Raw genomic sequence first — 3,192 nt, 5'->3', positions numbered from 1 at the left:
CGTAAGTAGTCCATGGCCTCATCCTGCCTGGTGTCAATGGTACAGGCTGGTGGCAATCGTTGCGGGAAGAAGCAACATGCCTCCTAAAAGCCAACTCTTACATGCACAAAAATGCAGTATCCCTGTTTATCCATCCTTCTAGTTGTGTTGCACAGTTTGAATATGTAGAATCTGATGTGGGCAATGAAAGGGCTTCTTCAACAAAAAATTCACTACATTGTCGTTAGCGTTATCTAGCCGTTCTGGTGGAATAAAACTGCACTCTAGTAGTAAAGTTAGCCGGGCAAATTTAAATAAATGTCCCTAATGCTACAAAAAATGTAGTTCTAAAACCAAGAAAACAATATATAATCTACCTGCTCCGTCTCCTGTAGATTGACGAAACTCAGTTGAATTGAATAATATCGTAAAAATGCTAAAAAATAACTATTCAATATCTCAATATATCCTACAATGTCACCAACTCAGCAAGCTTCTAAATCCCACATGCGTAGTACTTGGTACATTTTTTGATCCTTTGCTTGGATGGACAACATGTCAGCTCATTCAGCAATAGCTTTGATTAGTTGAAGGACGTCCTACGGAATTCATCATAATTACCATGTACGGTAGGTCTATGAAAGGGGGTGAGGAGCACGAGCCACATAGGTTTTGTATTGAATTCAATGTAAGCAGAGGAGGAAGGAAAATAGCTGTCCTCCGGCTATACCGTGGTGCTACCCTAGAAGGTGCTATTGAGACTTCTGTTTTAATCAGGTATTTGGTGACGTGAATATATTTAGTATAGTTTTATCTAAAAAGGATAACTTTTTAAATGTAATTTTCAGAAATTCACTGAGTAGGATGGTCCTCGCCTTCCTCCTCAGAGAAGCCTTCACTGGTTAGCGCCTTGCCGCATTAGTTAGCCAGTTTCAAGCCGTCTCATGGAACAGAAGCGGGGGAACCAATAGCAGGGCAGTATAGGAGGGGTCAGACTTTGATAGGGTGATTATGTGACAGTGATGCCGACCTCGTTGTAGACCTTGAACACCTTCTCGATGGCGTTGACGTACGCAGCTGTCCGCAGGTCCAGACCCAGGTTGTACTTACTGGCCGTACGCATGATTTGCTGCAGGGAGACAAAACACACAAACACTAGTTAGATACCAGTTACACTGGCAAAACCAGTCACACACACTGACACAAACATACACAGACACATGGTGGTGTGATTGAGAGGTGCCCCGGGCCAGGGCGGGGGCATTGTCATTATCACAGTCTGTCTCATAGAGAACATATGATTCAATTCTAGGAGCTGACTCATCGGCACTAACCTCACAAACACACACAGACACACACACACGCATACATGTACGCATGCTCACACTCTTACCCTGGCAGATCTCTCCATGGTGTAGGCCAGCCCAGAGTGAACAATGTGTGTGTGTGCTCACAGCGACTCTGGCCTGGAAGTCAGCGGTGGGAACAACAGGGATCAGTCCTCCCTGCTTTCCAAACTTCCTCTCCAAACTCTCCTGAACGGACACAGAGAGGGAGAGAGAGAGAGCGAGAGATAGAGAGAGAAATAGTTAGATGGTAATGTAGCAATGTAACCTGATCATTGATTACCATGGTCTTTTCAAGTATATCCAGTCGATCAACATTCATCCCTGAAGTTTCATCTGGGTTCACTCACATAATTCAGATTAGTATCGTTTTCATTCAGTCGAGACCTCAACGTCAGAAAGGCGTATCTTTCTATCTGGCACGTCACCTTAAATTAACCTACTGTATATACGGGGTGACCAGCGGAAATATCACCAGTTCCACTTCTTTCGCGGTCATCTTTTCAGTTGTCCTTACAGACAATTTCCAAGAGAGGACACAGTAATACATCTCCTGCTACACCGAGGTTGTTAAAGGAAGAGGAAAAGGCTACAGAACTGAACGAACACAGATCTTCTACAGACAGAGAGGCGAGATCAGAAAGCGGACACACAGCTCCAGAGTGAGTACATATTAAAGGCGGCGCTTTTTTGTAAAAGAGAATATGTTGTTAATGAGTGACCTAGATAATAAATACATGAACATTCATCTTTATTACAGGTGGTAGTAAACAAACAATCAAAGGAAATCTAGTTGCCACGTCGAGAAATGGCAGAGGGAGAACAACTGAACAATTTGCCCCCCCTCATCCCCTACCCTAAGAAGATGACAGATGAAAAAGAAAAGAAAATATATAAAAAAAATGTTTTGCAGGAAAATCCAGAGACTTTATATCGTGATGAAAAAAAAAGGTCTCCGTGCGACCTCATTTTCTACACAACAAATTGTTCTACATGGGAAGAGGAAATACTGAAACACTATCCTGAGGGAGAAAAGTGGGAAAAAAGATCGAAGGAATATTTCAAGCAACTGAAAACGAAGGCAGGCACTATAAATGTGTATTATACTACTGGGACAATCATGGTGCAGGATAATAGTGAGACGTTAAAGATATTCCCAAATGATTTCCCAGTCCTGCGCGAGAGAGTGAGAAAGAGTGTCAAGAGCGTCGAGACGACAGAGCATGTCGAGGAGAAAATGGCAAAGCTTGTCATTGAGGAAAGGGGAGAGCAGAGGGAAAGAGAAAGCGAGGACATAAAAGAGGAAGACATAAAGAAGGAAATAAAGGAAGAGGTGGGAGGAGGTAAGGAGTAGCACTGAACATTCCAGGTCAGATCAGAAGAGAAACATTATTTTACAGGATGTAAAATTTGATGAACAATTATGCTAAAGCCTGCTGTTCCTCTTACCTTATTATTTTTATGTTGTATCTTCTACCTTTTAATGTTTGTGTTTTTTATTGAGCTTGTATGAAAAATGCATTCATAAGTGCTCACAATCATCATTATCTTGCTTTGGTTATAGTTTAGCACTTTCCCAATGATAAAGGCACTTAAAGCAAAAAGGTGGTGGTCCCTGTGAATTTCCCCAGCAATATGTGTTTTATTTTTGTTTCAAAATGTGTACTTGTTAGGATTTATGTTTATGCACTATAGCCTGTTAGCATATTGTTTGAAGATGAATATTGTTTTGTTACACACACACACAAACAATACAGATGGGTGTGTGTGTGTAGGTGTGTAAGGACTGACCAACACAGGCCATAAAAGCTGTGGTCAGTCTGGAGAGGGGAGGGGTGCATCTCTCTAGGCCAACCAGGGAGGGTAG

General features: G+C 42.1%; 1 pseudogene; it reads right to left on the bottom strand.

The window, feature by feature from the left end:
- Positions 1–988: 988 nt before the first annotated feature.
- Positions 989–1,565, bottom strand: LOC120030006 (annotated as a pseudogene).
- Between the last annotated feature and the right edge of the window lie 1,627 nt (positions 1,566–3,192).

The sequence above is a fragment of the Salvelinus namaycush genome, chromosome 35 (assembly GCF_016432855.1).
Source record: "Salvelinus namaycush isolate Seneca chromosome 35, SaNama_1.0, whole genome shotgun sequence".
NCBI lineage: Eukaryota > Metazoa > Chordata > Actinopteri > Salmoniformes > Salmonidae > Salvelinus > Salvelinus namaycush.
Note: the sequence above shows the minus strand (reverse complement) of the source record. Positions and strands in the feature narration are given on the sequence as shown.